The 23,407-nt window shown below is 34.4% G+C and overlaps 1 long non-coding RNA gene and 1 pseudogene across 1 annotated transcript; one reads left to right on the top strand and one right to left on the bottom strand.

The window, feature by feature from the left end:
• The first annotated feature begins 5,884 nt into the window (after positions 1-5,884).
• LOC137829611 (uncharacterized) lies at positions 5,885-7,098 on the top strand. The gene is made up of 2 exons (XR_011084044.1): positions 5,885-6,106; positions 6,250-7,098. It is a non-coding gene; the product is annotated as an uncharacterized lncRNA (long non-coding RNA).
• A 9,000-nt stretch (positions 7,099-16,098) lies between these two features.
• Positions 16,099-22,355, bottom strand: LOC137829353 (potassium transporter 5-like; annotated as a pseudogene).
• Between the last annotated feature and the right edge of the window lie 1,052 nt (positions 22,356-23,407).

Genomic DNA, 23,407 nt, shown 5'->3' with positions numbered 1-23,407 from the left:
ATCCCATGAATAAGGTTCATATGGGTAAAAACAAGTCACTGGTTAGTTTTGCTAGCACTCATATTGATTTTAAATCAATTATGTCCATTCCTATGGTGTGTGAAAGTGCTAGTTACTGCATTATCAAGAGGATAAACTTTGTGGTTAAAATTCAGAGGTAAAAGAGTTTTAACGATTTACAAAGTTTTAATGATTTTCATATCCCTTATGGGTGGTCTATGATTTGCAGCATACACTTGATGGAATCACCTATATGAGTGTCAAGTGGGGCCGCTTGAATGAGATCTTGGCAAGATCTCTATAACACTCATGAATATCGGGCACACGCATGGCCTAGTAGCGCAACACAGCGATAACAACAAGTAATGTGGGGGTGTATTGTGATTGATAAACCTCTAACACATACTAAGTGTCTTGGTTCATATAGCTTGCTATACCAACTACACTATGTGTTATGTTCATCAATCTAAGACTGGTTCATATAGCTTGCTACACCAGTTCTGATGCATTACATCTTAGATGAACCCATAATATTATTTTCTTTCTTTATCTCTATGTTTTATCCTTTGCAATATGTGGGGGATTGTTGTAAAACAGAATCAAGTATTGCAAAATAAAAAAACAAAAGAAAACATAGTGTGTGCAGAACCTTAGCGTTTTTCGGGGACGTTGGAGTAGATCGCGGAAGTGGAACGGTTACTGGATCTATGCCAAGTTGATACGCATCGTTACCCTCCACATCCTGGATCGTGGCCGCACGTCTAGGGAAGGTTCACATCCTTCACTCTCGCTGCGTTCTTTCATCTTCGCGATCTTCCCCAATCTTCTGGCGGTTGCTCCGTTTCCGACGGCCAGTCAATGGAACGTGCCACGATAGTAGTTGTGAAGAGGCAACGGATTCTTGGATCCTCTCCCTATATAAAGAGAGCTCCAACCACTCAGAAATGCATCTCACACACTCACCTCTTCATCTTCTTCAAACCCTCCGTTCACCATCTTCTTCTTTCTCCAATTTTTCCTTTTCAATTTCTCTCTCCTCATTATTTTATTATTATAATATCTCTGGGTTCTATTTGGGTATTACTCTTTTAAAGAGAAACTTGTTAGTTCTTATCCTCAGAAATCTCCGGGATGTTCCTGTTGTATCTTGGGAGATTTGCGCAATACACCGCAGATAAGTCCTTACGGACAGTGATTACTCACGCCTCGGGAAACCAATTTTTTCCGTTTTAAAGCCTATTTTACTACAATACTCGTCCTCCTACTTACAACATTATCCCTGAACTCCATAGACTAAAGGTGGCTTATAACCACATCCTCCTCATCTATGAACGAAAAAACCCATTTCCTTTCCCAAATTCCAAATTCCAAATTCTTATAGCTTCTGCAGGTTCCATTTTCATCCATAAAATCCTATTGCAATTCCAAACAGCACTATCAGATAAATAGTTGTTTAATTTGTCTAACCTTTGATCCTATTGTCTTGAGTTGTTCATTAGTGTAGATCCTGGCGTTCCCTCCATTCCCGCCCTGCTTCCCGCGCTTACACCTCTGTTTGGACTACCCTCATCTTCCATATGCTCATTGCCATTGCTTCAAACAAAATTCCTTACCAAACCCGAGCCTAGTATTCTTTTCTCCCCTACCGCAGCTCCTTTTACTCTGCACTTAAAGAAAGCAGTCACTGCCACCACTATCTCATGAGATCGTACGATAGCTTCTTCCAAAGTGATTAACTTTGGGTTGCGCCATTTGCTTTTGTTCCTCTTGCGTTCCCTGCCACCACCATGATAGAGCCGACGACTACACTGTCCTCACTGGCTTGGTTGTCGTGAAGGGTACTACTCTCGTGGATGATGTTATTTCCGCGTGAACATGAGCCAAAAGGCTCTTGTCCTCTCCTCTCACACTCACTTGTGCCTCATCTTCTCCACCCTTCGCTTCGGGCGTAACTCCGTCGCGCCTTCATCCCTTTCACGAGCCACGTCCGCCATTTCCAGAGGCTCTCAAAATTCCAAAGGTATAGGCTTGCACCACACACCCATACTGTTCTGCTACTATTTCAATTGGGCCCAAACCCTTAAATCCGCTAATTCCAACGTCTTCCTTCAATTGGGCCTTAAGCAACCCATCACAAATTAGGTCTTCCCTCCTCCCTATTCTTTTAGCCATTACAAATTCAAAACACTTCAAGCGTTGTTGCGTTGCCACTAGTTCTTTAGAGACTCTGCCATCATCTTCTTTCCTTGCAGACATTGTCACCCTCCATTTTGATGTAACCTCCCCCGTTTTTGGAAAATCCACGTGAAGCACTACACGCGCCTCCCATGTGGTGTTTCTCCTTCCCTGGGCACTGCACCGAAGACTCTTCATCGGTTCTTGCTCTATCCTCCTTCTCATCACTGTAGTTCGAACACTCAGACTCATAGAGCTCCGCCCCTCCTTTTTCCTTTGTTCCAACCTCCAATTCCACCTCTGAGCAGTCCCCCCATTTTTGAGGTATAACATGTAAGAAATCCATGTAGGAAGGCTCCTCCTCCATAAAAACCCGACTCTGAGTTCCATTTACGCACACGTATTTGATAATCTTTGCCTCTCAATCCACTGGCACCCTAATGTGCAACCTCGCGTATTCCAACACTTCTTTTCTTATGGTTGCTTAATCTACTTCCACCAAGGATCCAACAAGACCTCTTATCTCCTCGAAGCACTGCCTACTCCAAAACCTAAGAGGGATACCTATGCATCGCATCTAGACGAGCTTTTCCTCTACTACGAAACAATTATTCCATGGCTCCACCGATTCAAAGATCGTTCCAAACCAATCATTGCTCTCCGGAAAGTAACACGTACTTCTCCCCCAGATACCTTACTTTGATAAAATTGAACCCCTCCATAATAAAACTCTCCTTGACAACCTACACCTCCCTACCTCAATTATTCTTCCTACAAATAACCCTTTCAACAACTTTGTACTCTCCTCCTTAACCGTAACACGGGTAACGTTTGCAGCCGCACCGCCCTACTCCCTCATTTCCTTCCCCTTCTACATTTCTTGTGCGTAAGTTTATCGTTGCTCCTTCATCCTCCACACCTTCCTCTATTGCATTAGTCTATGGTTGTTGTTCCACTCCTTCCTCGTCTCCTCACTCTTATATTTTGGCATGTTAACCCTCAGTTTTCAAGTCCCTATCTAGGTTTAACCTACTTTTCAACGCTTCTTCATTAACGACCTCTTGAAATCTAACAAACCCAAACCTTTGATTTCTAACGTTTAATTTTTTTAAAATTAATACGTATTTGATTCTACCCCTTCTCTAAAAAATTTTCCACATATCTTTATATCTTTTTAATCGTAATCGCTAGAAAAGTTGATGAAAAAAAACTAACTTCCATTGTTGACTATAAATATTGATAATAATAATAATAACAATAATTATTAATTTCTCATTCCATACAAATGAGAGATATTGGTGATAACAAAATGCTAATGGGAGATATTAAATTACTTTCTTCATAATAAATATTAATTTGTGTCTCTATTCGGTTTGCTGTGTCTAATACATGTACCATATTATTTTAAGGAAAATAAAATAAAAATTCGATGGTAATGGTAGGTTGATCATTTTAATATAATTAATCATTTCAGAGGTGCATATTAATTGACGAGTCCTTATCTCAGTCATGATTCTTCAAACACCTTTTCTACTTCTTTTAATTTTTGAGGTGGAGTTCTTTTTCACAATCTACATTCATGAAAATGACACTAGTTATGTGTGAAACCCTATGAGAACCAATTTTATGATATTGATACTTATTATGCCTAGATGCTTATATTTCTTATATCAAGTATGAAGCCGAAGCATCTTAATAGGATCAGAACCAATACTGGAAGGAATAATATCAAAGTTAAAGAAAAATATAAGTGGGAAGAATTTGTTTCCTACTCTAATATATAACCAAGTCTAAGCATTTCCTTTCAAAGGAATATTATATATATTAGTTTTTTTTAAAAGATATCGATCTATACAAACTGATTTGAAAAAGGGGACACATCTTTCAAATTTGATTTTTTTTTTTTCAAATTTGCATGTTCATCAACTCAAACTTATCAATGCTTTTAAATAACAAATAACATTAATAATAAAAAATAGATATCCTATTTTTTTTTTACATAAATACCAAATTTTATACCAAACTATAGCAATGTGCAAGTCAAAAAAAAATATGACACATTTAGACACATCATCGTGTGGAAGACGACTTCATTTTACTAAAATCGTGTATGAGACATATGATATCAATTTGAATGGTGCTCGTACACTTAAGTTGTCAAAGAATAATACGACTTCAATTAAAAAAGTTGAGTTTAAAAAAGGTTGTGAAATAAATTTAAAATATTTTACTATTTTATAAAGAGTTTGGTTATATTAACAGTATTTAACTTATTTTTAAAAGATATAAATAAAGTGAGTGAAGTGGATTAAAAAAATATAAGTGAGTGAAGTAGGATTAAGAAAATATAATTAAATGAGATAGACAAATTAAAGCCTAAATAGTTGATAGTTACTTATAGTTGATGCATCCGAATCTAACTCATCCTAAATCCACTTTGAAAATTTCAATAACCTTTCAACTTGGAATTTTGTAGATCAAGTTGGACGAATTCTTAATATATTTTCATAAAAAGTACTTTAAAAACAAAAATACAATATGAAAATATATTATTTATAATTTTATAAACCCTACTCTACCTCATCAATTATATTTTTCTAAAATCCTACTTCACTCACTTTATTTATATTTTTCAAAAACAAGTTCAATATTTTTAATATATCAAAACCTTTTATAAAAAATAAAATACTTTAAATCTATCCCACAATCTATTTTAAACCCAAAACTCTTTAAAATATTAATTTATATTAAAAAAACCACTAAAGTAAAGTTGTCGTCATAAAATATGACCACTTAAATGTAAAAACAAAACGGCACGAAGAAATGTTTAATTGGGTCTCACCCTAGACACCAATATTTTGGTTCAAGTTCAAGTGGCTTAAAATCAAAGCATTCAATGTCCCTCCTAAATTAGGGTTGTCTTGTTTATTGACTTTGTTGAAGGTAACAAAAACATCTTTCCAAAATTCTCATTGAATATTTTCTAAATCTGCATTTTTTTATCAATAATATAAAATATAATGAATGAGAGTATTTAAAGATACTTCACCTATTACCTAAAATGAGAGTATTTAAAGATACTTCACCTATTACCTAAAAAAATCAAGAAAAGTACTTTAAAAACAGGTTATATGACCAACCAAATTTATTGTGTGCTTCTTAAATAAGCTAAGTAGATTGACTTGGACCAAGACATAATTGTCTAGACTTGGCTCATTATAGTTAAAAAAATAAAATTCTTTTATATGCCTAGGTACCAACATGTTACTAGTTTAAGTAGAAATATATTTGATTTCTTCAAGGTTTTTAAAATTTTATCATAGGCGACCGAGTAGTTTAATTTTTCAGTGAATTATTAATATACATAAAACTTGTAGATACTGTGTACTGTGACGGTAGAAGAAAAAATAGTAAGTAATCCAAGAGAGTTTATTTAAAATTCATTGTTTTTCTAGGTTTGAGTTCTGTAACATATACGTGTAATCGTGTCCAACAATATTCAGCAACGTGCACTCATATTGTCCACAAGTTTGAAATGGATTAATTTACAGCATTATTTACTGTACTTGGTTCCAAATTATGGACAGCATTAGTAGACGAAAATGGTTAAATATAATAAGATATAAAAGGAAAGGGATGACATTGAGTCAATTGATACTAAGATACAATAAGATATAAAAGGAAAGGTGGAAAAGTAGGGGACCACTCTCTATAATTGTTACAAGTTTTGAGTCATTTTCTTCAAGGATCTCGGAAAGTTGAATTGCCCCACGAACACTTAGAGATCCATATTTAAGGTTAAACCATCTCAAAAGATATAAACCTAACTCACACCAACAAACGGAATTGCCTGCCACTGTGTCCCCTTATAAAACTGACCTTCTTCTGTTCATCAAGTGCCATGTGTCATCAATGACTTAAATACCACATGGTGCGCATACACATAGACATGCACGTTTTTTGAACATAAATCATGAGATGGATCTGCTGCAACAATACATATAGAGTTTAGCTATATATAACCATATATTGAGTACTGACCACAACTGAGAGCAACGTGTCTGTGTTTGACAGGACTAAAGTACACAGATGGGTGACAACATCAACATTGGCAAAGTCTTGGACAGAGAAGGCTTTAAGTACAGCTTCACATCTTCAACTGCAACTGCAAGTGACACCTCTGAACAAGATGGGGTCATTAAGGAGCAGGATCGGTTGCTTCCAATAGCTAATGTGGGGAGAATCATGAAGCAAACTCTTCCTCCCAATGCCAAGATCTCAAAAGAAGCTAGAGAAACCATGCAGGAATGTGTCTCCGAGTTCATTAGCTTTGTCACTGGGGAAGCTTCTGACAAGTGTCACAAGGAGAAGCGCAAAACCGTGAATGGTGACGATATTTGCTGGGCCTTGGCTACCCTAGGGTTTGATGACTACGCTGAGCCTCTTAAAAGGTACTTGCATAAGTATAGGGAGCTGGAGGGTGAGAGAGCAAACCAAAATAAGGGTAACAGTTATGAAAACAACAACATCGCAAACATATATTAAGTGGGGAAGGCGAAGGCTTCCTCCAATTCCCATCTTCAACGTGATTCATATAGCTCAAATTACCAGTTCTTCTTCACCTGATCTACTTTTCTCCTCACATTTCAGATGTTCAAGGTGCTTCTATCCTTATTTGGTATATATGTATGAGGTGAGTCCTATAAGCGTAGACGTGTTTTAGACCTTATCTTTTTTTCTGGGTTGAAATTGCTGGGTTTGACACTAGATGATCAACACCTAGTAGCTTGAGAATCGTGAGTTATATCTAATCTTTGTATTTTTGTATGTCCAATAATAAGCTTTAATCATTTCCAGAATTCACTGGCAAATAGGCCTGCATCTTTACTTGTAAATGTGAATGTGAAGATCTTAATTTGAGCATTATTGTCTAACTTTTTTATCCTTAACTCTTCACATCATCTTGCAATTGGGAACTTGAATATTTGAACAATTGATAAGGCTGCTTCCAAGAGTTTCCGCTGTCAATTAAGTTCATCGATGAAATGAGTACTTATATGAAATGTCCTGCAAAGTGGTTCAGATACTCGCTTCCTACACTTGGAGTGAATTTGGAGAGCTATGGAGAGAGCCAAAAGGATATAACTAATCATAGTAACATATAAATAATCTTTTCCTTTTCCTGTGATTTGGATCTCATTAATCAGTATGTATTTGCCAGCTAATCCAGATTCAAGTAAGAATTTCTCCATTGCAGAAACTATGACTTCTTTTTACCCTAACTAATTAAGAGATATGATGGATGTATTCGACGAAACTATTTCTTGTGCATAAGAATATCAAATACAACTGTTTTTTATGTTAAAGGGTTTTGTTTTGTGCAATTATTTTTCTTTTGTGCTTTAATTTTTCATTTTTTGTTTTTGGATTTGTATAACCCTCAACGTTTAGAATCTAGTTTTCTGATGTTCCAGTCATTTTCTCCAATTTGTTCCTGTTTTAGTAATGTTTCAGCTTTTTAGGGTCTTAAATGTTTCTGATGAGTAGACTTGAACTCATTTAAGGAAATAAATATCTCACAATACCTTTTTTTTTTTAATTCACAGCACTCTAATTAGAAGCTCAAATAAAAAACTAAGTTCTTCACTACTTGAAGCAACAGAGAGGTGAATTAACTCATGGTTTTAATAAATAATTTTGATATATGTTCTTGTTTTCCTTCTCTCTCTACCTTCGGTCTGTCACTGATGCTCCAAGTTTCCTGCTTAGCCTTCCTTTTTCGGTCTTCTGACTCTACAGACGGTGGTGGTACCTGCAGAAGACACTCCAACGCTCAAGTCAGTCAGGATGTCGACACTCGGATGTCAGAGTACTGTAGATAATGATGTACCTTTCTCCTTGAAATATGTGTTATTTATATTACCTTAATGATTGGTGGGTCGAATTAGAATGTTAGTTCAAGTTTAGGGTTGTGCTAAACAACCCTTAATTATGTATTAACCCTGCTGACTTGATCAACCCATGACATGATGCCTAGGGACAGTCACGCATAATCATATGACTCTCTCACTGTGGTGAAGTGACTGAGTGATAAAGTTCCTCACCGAGTAAATGAGTCACTTGATCGTCCTATTACAATATATATTATTAATTCAACATGGAGAAGAAATTCAACGTTTACAATAAATAATGGTAGTGAATTAAAGGATTAGAAGGATTCATCAGACAGCGTTTGATGCCGAAGGAAAGAAACTGAAGTGAAGAGAAAGGTGACTTTGGCATTCTTTCATTTTAAAAACAATTGAAAGGTTCTTTTACGAAATATAAACTCTTATGATAATGCTAAAAAATAATAATTTGTAACATAAACAAAATATTTGGAATGACCAAACTTTCTATACAAAAGCAAAATATAGAAAGAAAAATAGTCTATTATAATACTTTATGCATACACGAACGCCGAAACATGAAGCCGGCAAAGACTTTCCCATACTCATCTTACAATACATAATGAGGAAAACTTAAGCGTGTTAATAGAACTTTTTTTTATAAACGGAGAATAAATAAAATTGAAAGAAAATCTCAGGAATGGTTCGAGTTTTATACATAAATAACTCCAAAATTTAGAGTCAAACAACTCCAAAAAATAGCACCTCTTTATCATTAATGTTTCAAGCAAAGCTAACCGAGCTTGTTCCATTCTTGATTTTGTGTTGCATAAACACACACTACCACCACTAGCACTAGGATAGTCACATGGTCCATTGATCCTATGAGATACAAGTAGCAATCTTATGAGGAGGTTTGAGTGGGAGAAGACCCAGGTCTCTCAGCTTTATGAGGAGGTTTCTGGGTTGAGCCTTGTTTTGGATTCTGATGACTGGTGGTCTTGGAAAGGTAGTGTGCCTCCAAATTTTTTGGTGAATTCTGCCTATAGTCTTTTGAGGGGAGAAGGCAAAGGGGAGTTATCGTATTTTTATAATCTGTTTTGGAATTGTAAGGTTCTACCTGCTGCTCAGATTTTGGCCTGGGGAGTGTTGGAAAACAAGATTACTACTAAAGTTAACTTGGATAGACGTGAGGTGGTGATTAACAATACTCTTTGTTGTTTGTGTGGGGTACAAGAGGAATCTACGAATAATTTGTTCTTTGGTTGTAGAACTGCTTGGATAGTTTGGAACCGGTGTCTCTCGTGGTTAGGTTTGGTATCGGCTGTCCCATTGAGCCCTTCTCAAATTTTATTCAATTCTTTTTATGTAAGGCATTTGTATCTGTCAACTCAGTTCTGGGAAGCCTGTGGATTTTTGTGGTAAGGGAGATCTAGAATCATAGGAATAAATGGTGGAGTGGTGGATCACCTTGAAATTTTTTCTTTGACAAAACTGAATGTTTGGTCTTGGGTTACCTCTAAAGTTCTCGCTGCTCATTTTTCCTTTTCTGATTGGTATTTGGTCCCTATGTCTTGTCTCAATTTGTTATAAGTTGTTCGATTATTGTTTTCTTTAGTTGGTTTTCATGTGATAGTTGTTTGTGAGTTTGGGTCGGATGTTCTTTAGGAGGTTTTTAGTTTGTTTGTTTGTTGGATTATTATTCTCTTTAGAGGCTATGGTTGTTTATGGATTGTTTTCTGTTAGGTGGTGACTTCTTTTCTCGTTTGTTTGGGAGTGAGTGTTTTTGAGAGATGTGTTACAGTGTTTTGATATATTTAAGAGTGGAACCACTCTTAAAGTGGTTCTATTTATTTATTTTTGTTGATAAAAAAAATGTCCGTTTCAAATATTACATCCAACTTTCGAACCTAAAACCTTGTGCCTCGGTCCTAGCTAACCACCAGCTTATAACCCTACCTAAAGACTAAACTCATATTTGCCTCTCTAGTCTATATTCGGTGCTATTTGACCTATTACAAGTGGCTCCCTGAATACAGCTAGGTAGTGCATGGTGGGATTGAAATTTATGTGGGATTTCGTCGTGGAACGGTTTTTTTTATAAGGGTTAGAATAGCTAAAATGTCACATTCAATTTAATTCATTTATTAATGATAAAAAAAATCATTTCATATTTATTACCTTCTTCCCCTTTGTTGGGGTACTATAAGTTCTAGTCATATACCCCTTCAGATCATAGACTAATGTAAACCCTTCAGCCATGATGTTCCTTTGTTTTTTGGTATGTAATATTTAAGATTTTAAGGCCAATTTTTTTTGTGTTGCTGCCATGTATATTTGTAGAGGGAGAGTGAATGATGGTAATAGTTTTTTTTTATTATACATATAAATAAATAATTTGTTCATTCAGACACATTATAACAAAATTATTAAAAAAAATTAATTTTAAATATAAAAATAATTAGTTATTATTTGACTAAATTAAAAATTATTTTATAATTAAAAAAATCATTGATATCTAAAATAATTTATATTATAAAAGTTTTTAAATTGTTATCTAATCATTAGTTACCAAAATTTTAAATTAATCTTTATTAAATTTTTAGAAACTAATTTAAAATATAAAATATTAGTAACTAAAATATCGATAACTAATTTAAATATCCTCATCCTCTGGAGCAGTCATTTGTTAAAACTTTTAGATAAATAATGTAGCTAACGCAATCGAACCATCTACTCCATTAATTGTACACATCTATCAATACACTTTTCTAAATAACCCCCAACACTATGCTTCCAAGTTAGAAGGAGGATATTAGACGAGATGTTGAAAAAAAGAAAGAGAGTTTATGATGTATAAAATGGATGTCTATAAAGTTCTTTCTAGATCTGATGCTATTGTTGTAAATATTTTAGTTGAAAAGGTTAAGATTTAGCAGGTGATATGTATTGTTGTTATTAGTTGAAAATTTATATTATTATTTATTATTATTAAAGTAATAAATTTTAAAAAATTATTAGTTTCTAAAAAATATTAATTTATTAAATAATATATCATTTAATCAATATAGTTATTAATTATTTTTATATTTAAAATAAATTTTTATTTAATAATTTTCTTATATTAACATATTTAATAAAATGAGTTTATCGAAGGAATATTTTGTGGAATTATTTTGTAAATATGTGCAACATATTCATGGGTCGTAGCACCTGTAAGGTTCCATTTTAATTAATTTTTTATTATTAATTTAAAAAAATCACTTTATTCCGTGCACCGGTTAAGTAGATCTTATTTTCCCCTCAATTATCTATTTTATTTACCGTAAATTTATTTCAAATAAATAAAAATTCATACTTGACCCATTCACGATGACACAATTAATTAAATATAAGGATGGACCGAGGTAGACAAAAATGAGAAAAGAGAAAAGAAAGTAAAAAAAAAAAGTGAGGATCGAAATGCAATGAAAATGGAAATAAAAGTGAAATAAAAGATAAAATGAATAAATATTTTGACTTTTCATAAATTATTGAGTGAGCAAGTTGAGATAAATATGAAGTAGGTGATAATTTTGTGCAATTTATGACCGTCTATAACTAGTATGTTAGCTTCTATCTCCACCATTGCTTATTATTTGTCTCTTAGAAAAAAAAAACTAAAAAATATATAACAAATGGAGGCTGGTCAAAGGTGTTCTCGATGGACGGGATTCACATTGACATCCCCATATAAATGAAAGCGTCACTATTTTTTTATATTATTTTAAAATTATGAATTGATTATGTTATCAAATGAATTTAATTACAATGTAGAGATAGTTTATTTTATTTTTTTACACTTTGACATATCTGCATATACAAACCATGATTTCATTAGCTATTTTTCTTATTTTTTATTATTTACAAATAATATTAATATTATTAAAGACTATTGTTAAAGACCTTAAATAAATAAAGAATATTTAATAGTACTACACAAACTTTGTGATCATATTATAAATATTATGATTATAATTATTATTATTATTAACATTATTTTTATTTTTATCAACCATAATAATAATATTAATATTATTCATAATGACATTACTAATATTTTTAACATAAACATAAATAATGTTAATATAAATAATATTAATATTAATATAAATATTAATAATACTATTAAAACCCTAGCAAAATCCAGGGACCATATTTGTGACTCTACCTCCCACACCACACATGTTCCGTGGTATTGGATTTTAACTCCATCGATTGGTGGGTGTCCATGAACTTGCCATTTAATTTATTCGGTAGAATTTGTCTTCTAACATGTGAGGAGGATTCTGTGTCTATATTTATAATCTTCGTAAACAAGAACTTGTGTCTTATTTTGCTTCTTAGTTGGCATATGTTGAAATTGAACAGAGAAAGTGAATACAACACCAGTTAAAGCAATAAGAACAAAGCATATTATATAATTCGTCTTCATTTAATTAACTACCGTTGTGGGGAAGAAGTTCTCAGAAAAGTTGAAGTATATATAAAACAAGCTTAAGTTAAAACATTCTTTATAATAAACATGACTTCAATTGTTGCTATTAATTCATCTAAAACCGCATGGAAATATCAGTAATTGAAAAGGAAAAAAGCTGCATGATAGTGAGATTTGGACTTATACTTCTATCACAGTATTAAATAAATAAACATATATATATCAGGCCATACAAGCTAGAGAAGTAGGAAGATTAGAAATTTTGTTTATCGGCTAAGAAGATTAGAATTATTCTTGTGGAAATTAATTAGTGGCCAGAATATTGTTCAAAAGTACGATGATGATCACTAAGAAAAGTTATATTATAACTATAGAGCAATTATTTAATAATTTTCATAAATATAACAAAAATTGTCTCATTCCATAAATACATTGGTTATTTTTTATGTATTTCATTCGTAAATTCAAGTTAAATAAATTTTTGCTTAACTAACAAATTAACATAGATATATGATAATAAAATTAAGATATTTAACTAGACATAAACCTCATGTCTTCTCTGATTGGATCTTATCCTTAATAATCGGCATTAACATGACAACAAAATAAATTGTATGGCATAAAAGCTTCATTAGCCTTATTATTGCTTAACTTTTCCGGTTGGGTATTGTAGTTCTTGAGTTTAAAATATGTTATATGTGTCATTATGGTAGCCGAATGTATTCTGATGTTATGTTATTCTTGAATTTTCTAAGAGATGTGAACGGTATTGTGATTTTGGTGCAGGTTAAGTTGTTGTGATGCAGGATACCTTGGGGGGACTGCTTGAGGCAACAAAGTGTATTGAACAGGGCAAAGAAGTGGCGGGATTGCATTTGGCAATTCTAGTAAAGGGACAAGAAGCTGTTTTCTAATCTTTCCTCTCGCATTTTAGATAGTCTCGGGAAAGTCTGCAGGTTTTTTGTGCACTATATTAGATAACATTTGCCTTTGTTTTGGCGTAGGTTTCCAGCAATAGTAGAGCCTATAACAAAATTTCTTATGCCCTATGTTGAAACTTGTTATCACAGCCTGCATACCTATTTTTGAATTTGTTTTAGGTCTTTATGTGTTGGGGTGTAGGTAGGTGATGTTTTTTTTTTTTTTTTTAATTTTTGTTCTGAGGAAAAGTTATGTCTTTATTTTACAGCTTATGTTTCGAAGGCTGTTAGCCTATCTTTTGTACACAGGCTCAAGCATCTCTTAAATGTTCCTTTTAATTTAATTCATTCATTTCTTAAAAAAAATAAATATAAATCACTCAATACTTAAATCATAAAAATTATAATTATAAATTGTATTATAAAGAATCAAAATATATGTAAAGTTGTAATGATGAATGAGAGAGAGGAAGCAAAAAGGAAAGGAAAACAACTTATACAATAACTCTCATATATGATATTTTTTAGGTAGGCCTCTAATATAAAGGCAGTGTGGATAACAGAAATCAAAATTTGTATGTGTATTTATGTATATTATGTACTATATCTCCTTAAACTTATGGTTGAAAAAAAAAACTAGAAAATCAGTGACTTAAAATTGGCTCAAATATAAATTAGTTCCATAAACTTTTGTTGTACAAAATCATGAATGACGTGTAAGTTGAGTTCAAAATGTTTGGACTTTGAATGTAGGATTGGGTTAGCAGCCGAAATAACAACACTAAAATTGTCAGAATAAACTTTGGGTATGCTAGAAAAGATATGTAGTTCAGTGAGAAGAGATCAATCCAAGCGATTTCAGCAAGAACATTAGTTATGTTGTGATACTCAACTTTAGGGCTACTACCACTAGTGCAAAAATGGGATTTGATGAAGTCTATAGACACCTATTTAAATGGGAATGCCGTCTAAAAATGTTGTGACAATTTTGTGAATAAAAGCAACATATAGGCCACCGTTATAATTAAAACAGTTGCCTATTTGAAAACATAAGACATAGACGACAATTTAGCCTTTTCCCTTTTGCACTTTCTTCTCCATTGTTCTCATTGTTGTCTTCTCTACGACTTCTTATTACTTTCATTGCTTGTTATATATGCTTTCCTTATTGTGTTTATGTTGTTTTCATACTTCATGTGCTTTCTTTATTCGTTTTTCTCCATTTTCAGTGCAGAACGAGTTGACTTCTAGAGTTCGAAATTGTTGTTTGTCTTCTCCTCCTCGCCGCAGTTCTGTGCCACTCCAAAGCTCTTGAGCTCCTCCACAACCACTGCTCCCTTACCATGTCAATGTTACCGTAGACATTATTTTTAGAAAAGGTGTTGTTGTCATTGGTGATATGGTGATAAGCTCCACTATTAGGCTACTAGAGAGGATGAAGAACAGTTGAAGGTGTACCAAGTAAGGATGGCTCCACTAGGACAAAATGTATAAACAACGACTATTTATTTAATACGGTTTTAGGGTCAACTGCTGTCATTTAAAACGCAGTGGCATTTTTTAAATTAACTTCATTTACGAATGCGGCTATTTGTAATAGCCGGATTCTTAAATCAAAGCGCATGATTTAAGAATGCGGCTATTACTAATAGTCGCTGTCTTAAATCATTTTTTACCCTAAATCTGAAGCACGCCACTTATGCTTTCATGTTTTCAAAACATTTATGCTCTGGTGTTCCTCTCTTCTTCTATGAGTTTCATTGTGTTCTAGTGCCATTGTAAGCTCGTTTCGATCCACTCTCTTTCTTCTTCACTGATGGTTTATAAAAATAAATTGTTTCACTTATTTCTTTGTTTTCTTGCATTGGCGAAGGGTTCTTTGGCGCTTCGTTTTCTCTTTTGTTTCTGCTCTCGTGCTTCCTCTCGTCTTTTGCGAGCCTTCATTTTTTTCTTTGTGCCATTGTAAGTTTGTTTCAAGATCTCTTTCTTCTTCACCATTGGTTTATATATTTTTTTTTTCGTTTCTCTTATATGTTTGTTTTCTTCTTCACCACTGCTTCATTGCCTGCTGTTTGGGTTTTCGCTATGTCGTATTTGCTTTGTCGTTGTTGTCGCCGTCATTGTTGCCTTAGGGTTTAGGGTTTTAATTTATTTTTTTAAAATAAATTAAATAAGAATGTGTCTATTTAGCATAGTCGCATTTATAAATCCCATTTATGAATGCGGCTAAATAGCTGCATTCTTATCTCTTCGATTTAAGACTATGTGTACAACAAATGCGGCTAAATAGCCGCCGTTGTAAAAATAAAATAGTTGTCGTTGTAGATCATTTATGCACTAGTGCTCATTATTCTCATGAATAATAAGGAAGAATTGATAGGTATTAGAATGTATATATGACTAAGTATCTTGATCATACATGTGCCAACAATCAATGACTATGTCCATTCTTGACGCAAATTTGACATTAAGTTTTGTAATTTTGCCAAGAAGATTATGCATTCCTATAGCTTCTATTATTTTCCTTTGTCCAAAAATTATCAAATTTTTGTTACATGTATTAGTTCAAAAGTATCCAATGCCTCTTCTATTCTAAGATCCATTGAATCGAGTCTGATTGTTTTGTTGTTGTTGAAGGTCATGGTTCAAAAACAACATTAGCTTGAAAAAGATCTTGTTCATATTTCCTATATTTTTCAAAATGTTCTTCTTGAGCCAACAATAAGGCTTCAATTTCTTCAACTGATCAAGATGTTAGGTAAAAGATGTGATGAAGTTATCATAATCCATCCACAATAGCTTTAATGTGATCGAGTGTAATGGGTGAGCCAACTGCAACAAGAGTGTCAATAATTTTCTTGATATCCAAAAGATAGGTAGAAATGGAATGATCTTTCTTATGTGTATGAAGTTGAAGCTTGAGTTTATTGACTTTGGCTCCTGTTTTAGAAGCATATTATGTACGAAGAAAGTATATATTTTTTTTAAAATATTATCTTTTTTAATGTTTTGATTGAGTAGAATAAGAGAATATTAGTACAATAGAAGAATAACATACATAAATAAAGTACAACTCTTTAGGATGCCAAAAATCCACCACCTAAAAATTCTTAGCCTCTTAACCAACAAATGCTCAAAATATCTGGTGTTACATCGAAACACACTGAGTTCTTCATCTTCCACTTGGCCAAATAGAAATCGCTCCTCTGCAGGAACTTTGCTAATAGGCAATGTTTTGATGGAGACAAAGACAACCACAGATTGCATTGCAGGAATGTTTGTCACATAATGCTCGAAAATGGGTGGAATATGCCTTGAACAAGTTCAGAATAGAATATGTGGTAAGTCCATGCACTCGAGCTAAATTTTTTTCCACTAGTAATCCCCTTAAGCTTCTTTAGAGAAATCTTATGATCCAATTCGTAGTAGTACTTCCCTTCTATGCACATCATTCCAAATGCACATGATGGTCATTAGCACCGCAGCAAAGGCAAGAGGAAGATACCCTCCTTCTATAATATTCCGATCTTAAAAAGATAAGCTCAACAGAATCAATGATAAACACAATTCTTAGTCTGAATATCAGAGGGGTAGGCGAGGCAGTTAAAAGGAATTATGTCAGGGATTTGATCAGTAGGGAGCAGGTGGACATGGTGTGTTTACAAGAGACGAAGTGTTCGCATTTTAGTAGGGAAAAGGTGTGTCTGCTTTGGGGAACCAACGAAGTGGAATGGGTGGAAAACAAAGTTGTTAACAGCGCAGGCAGAGTGATTACGATGTGGAGCAACAGGGCGTTTCAGTTGTCCAGTTTTGTGAATGGTAGGAATTTTTCTGTGTTAGAAGGGGTTTGGAAGAGGAGCATTGGAACCCACGTAACTATTGTGAATATCTATTGTTCAGGTTCTCTACGAGAGAAGAAAGAGACGTGGAACGAGATTAGTGGTTTCAGAGAGGGTCAATTATCAAAGGCTTGGTGTATCATTGGAGACTTTAACTCTATAAGAAGGCAGGAGGAAAGGAAGAGTGTGGTTTTGTCTTCTGACTACTCTAGAGAAATAAAGTGTTTCAATGATTTCATCGAAAGTTCAGAGTTGGTAGATATTCCGTTGGTGGGCAGGAAGTTTACTTGGTTCAAGCCCAATGGTTTGGTTAAAAGCAGGATTGACAAGGTGTTGGTCTCTAAGGAGTGGTTGGAGTACTGGCCAAACAGCCAACAATTTGTCTTAAATAGATCAATCTCGGATCATTGTGCGGTTATTTTGAAGGAAGTCTCAGTTGATTGGGGTCCAAAACCTTTTAGATGTTTGGATGTGTGGTTGAAAGATAGCAGGTTTAAGGAGTTCGTGTGCTTGAGTTGGTCTTCTTACAAGGTGACAGGAGGGGGAATTTTTGTGTTTAAAGAAAAGTTGAAAAAGCTAAAAGCAGACTTAAAGGTGTGGAATAGGGAAGTCTTCGGAGACGTGAATCAGGCTAGTAAGGAAATCCAGAAAAGGTTAGACGAATTAGACACTCGTGATAACGAAGATGGGTTAGTAGAGTCAGAAAGGGATGAAAGAAAGTCTCTCTTTGCTAAACTTACTGAGTCCAAGGCTAAACAAGAGGCAATTTTATTTCAGAAAGCAAGACAGAGTTGGATAAAGCAGGGGGATCTCAATACAAAGTTCTTTCATTCAACGGTAAAATGGAAGAGGGCAAGGAATCAGTTGCATGGAGTTTTAGATAATAACAAATGGTGTGATAATAAGGAAGAGGTAAAGGATAAGGTTTGTAAGTACTTTGAAGAAAGGTTCGCCAGGAATGAACGATGTGTGTCAGGTCAGACTAGATAAGGTTAGATTCAATTCTATCTCAGAAGCTGACAATGATTTGTTAGTCAGTGATTTTTCTGAAGAAGAGATCAGGGCAGCGATCTGGGGGTGTGATAGTTCAAAAAGTTCAGGCCCAGACGGGTTTAACTTTGGCTTTATAAAATCTTGTTGGGACATTTTGAAGAAGGATGTGATGTCAATAGTAAAACATTTTGCTGGTTTTGGCTGTTGGCCAAGAGGATCAAATGCGTCATTTCTTTGTTTGATACCAAAAGTTGAAAATCCTCAACAGCTGGTGGAGTTTAGACCTATTTCTTTAGTAGGTTGCTTGTACAAAATCATCTCTAAGGCGCTTTCCTTGCGTTTGAAAAAGGTGATTGGAAAAATTATTGATATAAGACAGTCGGTGTTTATTGAAGGAAGAGGTTTATTGGATAGCGTGCTCATTGCAAATGAGGTTCTAGAGGATTACAAGAGAAAGAGAAAGCGATGTATCTTTTTTAAAGTTGACTATGAGAAGGCTTATGATTCGGTGAAATGTGACTTTATATACTATATGTTAAGGAGGTTGGGTTTCTGCAACCATTGGATTCGGTGGATAAAGGGATGCTTGGAGTTAGCATCGGTGTCTGTCCTGATGAACGGGAGTCCAACTAGGGAGTTCTTTCCTAGAAAGGGTCTTCGCCAGGGCGACCCGCTTGCTCCTTTTCTCTTTCTCATTGTGGCGGAAGGGTTAGCTGGGGTGAGAAGGGTGGCAGAAGAAAAGAAGTTGATTGACAGTTTGGAGGTTGGAAAGGATAAAGTAAAGGTAAATATGTTACAATATGCGGTCGACACCTTGTTCTTTTGCAAAGCAAATACCAAAAGTGTATTCAATATCAAGGCGATCCTGCAGTGTTTCGAGCTCTCTTCTGGGTTAAGGGTTAATTTTGCGAAAAGTAGAATCAGAGGGACGGGGATGGACTAGGTCACACTTCAGCGTTTCGCAGCGATTCTTAACTGCGATATGATGGTATCTCCTTTTATATACCTGGGTATGCTAGTTGGAGGGAGTCGTAAGCGCGATGCTTTTTGGAACGGGGTGATTGAGAAAGTGCAAGCGAGATTAAGCAGGTGGAAGGGAAGAAGTTTATCGATGGCTGGGAGGATTTGTCTGATAAGGTCTGTGCTCTCTTCCATTCCGTTATTCTTTATGTCGTTATTCAAATTGCCTTCTGGGGTGGCAGGGAAGTTGGTCAAGTTACAAAGGGATTTTCTCTGGGGATGGGGTGCAGGCGGAAGGAAGATTGCTTGGGCTTCCTGGAACTTGGCTTGTAAGCCTCGTGAGTTCGGGGGGCTAGGAATCATAGATCCAAAGTTGTTTAACTTGGTTTTGCTGGGGAAGTGGATTTGGAGGTTGGGTTCGGTTGAGGTCGGTCTTTGGAAGGAAGTTCTATTTTCTAAGTACGGTGGATGGAGATTTCTGGGAGAGGAGGGTAAAGATAGGAGTTGCTCTCTTTGGTGGAAATATTTGAAGGAAGTTTGGTCGTCGGAGGTTTGGGGGAGAAGTTTCGAAGACAGTTTTGAGTGGAAAGTAGTTGATGGGAAGGATATTTATTTCTGGAAGGATAGTTGGTTGAAGGCGAGGCGTTGAAAAATGTATATCCAAGACTGTTCTCTATTAGCTCTAACAATGACGCAAAACTGTTGGAGTGTTGGTCTTGGTCTAATGGAAGATGGGTTTGGAAACTAGCTTGGAGAAGGTCTTTCTTTGAGTGGGAGAACCCGATGGCAATGCAGTTGAGTCAGCTTCTGCTTGGGGTTGGGGTTGCCCCAGGAGAGGCTGATAGATGGAGTTGGAATGATGGGGTCTCCAATCTTTTACAATAAGTTCTGCATACAACCTTGTCAGGAAGGATAATGAGGCGGATTCTTTGCCGGTTTTTAGTAAGCTATGGAGGTGCAAGGTTGTTCCTTCTGTAGCGCTTATGGCTTGGAGGGTGTTGGGAAAAAAGCTTGCTACTAGGGTAAATCTTAGTAGAAGAGGGGTGCAGTTAGAAAGCTTGAGGTGCGTTTTGTGCGGGAAGGAGGAAGAGTCTTGTAGCCATTTGTTCTTCGGTTGTAGTTTCGCTTGGCGAGTTTAGTGTTTATGCTACAAATGGCTTGGGGTTCTGTTCGTGGCTCATATTGAGCCGAGGTTTAACTTCGATCAGTTCAGGTTGATTCTACCTTTTGAGACGGGTCTTATTGTTTGGAACACAATATGGGTAGGGGTGGTTAGTGAAATCTGGAGTCACAGGAATAGTATAATTTTCAAAAGAGGAGTGGCTGATATGTCTGAAGTTTTTGCGTTGGTACAAGTAAAGGTTTGGTCCTGGGTCTCTACAAATTCCAAGTTAGTTTCATTCTCCTTTTCTGATTGGTGTTTGGAACCAATGGAGTGCATGAGGTTAGTTTCCTGAAGTTTTTTTCTAGGTTAAGTAAGGGCAAGGTGTTGTTCTGTTTGTTTTGGCGGTTTGTCGTTGGAATTGGTGGTGTGTAATACGTATAAGGGTTGAATCACCCGTGAAGTGGTTCTAATTTATTTATTTGTTATTGTCGATAAAAAAAAATTGATAACCAAAAGTATGTGATTCTTCTATATCTTGATCGTGATCATGATTAACACTACCAAAGCAGATGAAAATGTCATTATGAGCACCACTGTTATCCCTGCGATACAAATAGTTCATAGTATTAAAGATCATACATCGACTAAAGATACGTATAAGATGAGTTAGAATATATTTTTAATATATACCTAAATGATTCCTAAGACTAAAATTTAAGGTTTTAAGAGATTGACTTAACACAAGCATTCCAATTTTTGTGGTGGTTTTAAATCCAGCTGTGACTGCAACACATGCAACCATAAAATGACATTGATTTCGGGTATGTAAACTTGGCTGATGTATGAACTATTTTCAGACGAGGAAAACATCCAAGTGAGAGGGATTGTTGGATTATGGAGAAAGTCCCGGAGATTGAGAAGCTATAATGGATGCCATAACAGCAACAATAAACATTGGCCAATATGAAGGATCTGCAAGATATGAAGGCACTATTAATTAGTTGTTATGATACAAATTTGTTTTAAAGGTAAAACTGAAGTACGTATAGAATTGTAGAAAGCGTCTGAAACGAGATCGTTGTTTTTGCGAAGAAATTAGGCTTATTTGTAGGCAAGTACGAGAGCAGTGTATACCACAAATCACATGCTTATTTGTATGGTTCGAACTGTGAAATGCCCAACATCAGCAAATAGTGCTTCAGTTCCTGGCAAAACAGAAAAAAGAAATCCTATCAACTCTAGTGTTATGGCAAATAAAAGATGACAATTTCTTTCTGCACCCAATCAATTGGGATTGACACCCGACGAACATTCTAAAACCCAATTGTACCTTTGTCATGTTTATTTTGAAAAAGCTTGTAAGGTGAGCTGATGCAGATGATACCCTCAAACTTTCGCGCAACAATGGACGACATTCGCGTTCCTGACTTCGTCTTTGTTCAAGGGGTCCTTCCACTCAACACCACGCTGCCGGAGAAATGTCAACCAAGGTGCGAGGATGCGAATGCCCGTGCGAGAGATGGTGTTGGGTGCGAGAATGACAGAAACGAACTTGGATGTGTGATTGAGTGCAAAAATCACTAAACCCTAATTTCATTTTCATTAAGGATAATTCGGTACTTTCACAAATGCAATTGGGTGCAAATCCAATTTGATTGGATGTAGGGAGAATGAACCATAAAAGATTAAGAAGGACTAGGAGTTAAACATATGCGGAAAAAAAAACTGTTATGGCCAATATAAACACCACCAAGAAAAATCCAAGCATCTTTCTTGTTTCTTCTAAAATAATCTATGTATTTTGGATTTGTTGCTTTGGCAACTGTGGATCGTACTTGATGAAATTGAATAGACCAATGCCTCCAATGGAGGCGAACCACACAAAGGGAAACTGTAACTTACTTTATCAGTTCCAAATCTTTGAACCATGAAAAGGCATATCAGGATTGCTATGGATGTTCCAAGAACCCCACCTATGCACAAAGAAGGAATTTGCATGAATCATTATTATCCAACAACTTTGCGAAGCCTTAAAAGTTAAAACCCAACATCATGTAACTAGTTTCATGATCCTGAATTCCTGATATTGAATTTCAGTTTATATTATTACAAGTATGTTCACCGTGTAACGCACGAGAATTTTTCTAATATTTTATATTTAAATATTAATATTAAAAATAATAAATTTATTTAGATATATATAAATTATTAAGTTGATAAAATGAAATTAAATATATTGTAATAGTATAAGTTTATATACTTTTAGTATATTAATGAATTTAATATAATATAACATAAATAATTAAAAATTTATAAATATATTTTTACCATAATAAATACATTACAATACAATAACAATACAATAAAATAATTTGAACAAATACATTATTATATAACCAATTATCTAATACTATGTATCCATTACGTATTTATGGTGAAGTCCTCTTCATCAACCTCATGCTATCTTCATACGGTAGTTTAATCTGCAAAAAAAACTCTCCAAAAAATTATTGCAATTAAAAAAAATAATTCAGTAGATTATACCAAGTACAATTATTACAAAAAACTATCGGTAAATGTGTGTTTCTTCCAGAAACAGATTGTAGGCAAAATCATATTAAATTATGAATTCACCTTTTATTATATAAATTAAATTAAAATGTAATGTAATATAATACAAATAAAACATAATGGAATATAAATACAATGAAATACTATTATATAAATAACTAAAGATCTTAAAAACCATACAACAATAATAAACATATATACATCATCAGGTTTCTAGATAAAAAAAGCAACAATTAATACTTGAATGACTAATTAATAATAAACAATATACAAAGAATAAAACGAATATAAGTATTCTCTAATATTAACACAAAATATATATAATAAAAAATATGATCAAAGATTTTTATGACTTTAATATACTGGCAATTTTTATAGCGTTAAGCATATGTAATAATGCCAACCTATTATAAATATACCAGATAATGAAACAAAATTGTAATAATTAATAATTTATGTATTCACATTGCAAGAAATGG

The sequence above is a fragment of the Phaseolus vulgaris genome, chromosome 7, assembly GCF_000499845.2.
Source record: "Phaseolus vulgaris cultivar G19833 chromosome 7, P. vulgaris v2.0, whole genome shotgun sequence".
NCBI classification, from domain to species: Eukaryota; Viridiplantae; Streptophyta; class Magnoliopsida; order Fabales; family Fabaceae; genus Phaseolus; species Phaseolus vulgaris.
Note: the sequence above shows the minus strand (reverse complement) of the source record. Positions and strands in the feature narration are given on the sequence as shown.